Source organism: Dinoponera quadriceps, unplaced genomic scaffold, assembly GCF_001313825.1.
Source record: "Dinoponera quadriceps isolate SergipeBrazil2010 unplaced genomic scaffold, ASM131382v1 scaffold6034, whole genome shotgun sequence".
NCBI lineage: Eukaryota > Metazoa > Arthropoda > Insecta > Hymenoptera > Formicidae > Dinoponera > Dinoponera quadriceps.
The window spans coordinates 1-375 of NW_014559922.1; the positions used below are offsets into that span (position 1 = coordinate 1).

Below are 375 nucleotides of genomic sequence, written 5' to 3' on the forward strand. Positions count from 1 at the left end.
AAATATACATCCAACAATTTCACCACCCGGCTCTTTTCGTAAACAATTGACAAGTCCTAATACACCACACTCGAAAACACCCACTGCGACGATTATTACTCTCGTGTTCCTGCTTGATTCATTGTCGATGTCCATGGCAGATTTTAACTCATCGATTCACGAGAATCCAAGATTATTTACGTGTATGATTTTTCTCATTTTTATAGATTTTTGTGCTTTCTTCAATAATATAAATGCTTCTCGTACAGTGCGCATCTCCATAATAATCTCCAGACCGTCGTGTTGCAATAAGTTCTGATTGAAAGAACCACACAGATTTTCTTGTATCAATAGAAAGCCACCAGTTATTATGCTGGACAATAATTTATTGGTCAT

At 36.5% G+C, this 375-nt stretch overlaps 1 pseudogene; it reads right to left on the reverse strand.

Annotated features, from left to right (window-relative positions):
• Positions 1-8: 8 nt before the first annotated feature.
• On the reverse strand, positions 9-357 carry LOC106750570 (annotated as a pseudogene).
• Positions 358-375: the final 18 nt, after the last annotated feature.